The sequence below is a fragment of the Oncorhynchus keta genome, unplaced genomic scaffold, assembly GCF_023373465.1.
Source record: "Oncorhynchus keta strain PuntledgeMale-10-30-2019 unplaced genomic scaffold, Oket_V2 Un_contig_16133_pilon_pilon, whole genome shotgun sequence".
NCBI classification, from domain to species: domain Eukaryota; kingdom Metazoa; phylum Chordata; class Actinopteri; order Salmoniformes; family Salmonidae; genus Oncorhynchus; species Oncorhynchus keta.
This window is the reverse complement of record NW_026279724.1, coordinates 70001-70243: the sequence shown is the minus strand read 5'-3', so window position 1 is coordinate 70243 and position 243 is coordinate 70001.

Genomic DNA, 243 nt, shown 5'->3' with positions numbered 1-243 from the left:
CGTTCAGTTGCCATTTGTTTGCAAACTCAGGAACATGGTTTAACTGTTATTTCTGTCACATAGTTTTTACATCCTGAATCATAGTGGGAATTGTTATAGTTTACAGCCACATAGTTTACAGGAAAACCTGGGATCATACAGCCAATCATTTGACAGTTTTAATCAGTTATCATACAATAAGCCAATCTGTTATCATACCAATCAGGTTGTTATAGTGCCACATAGTTGTTAATCTGTTATCAT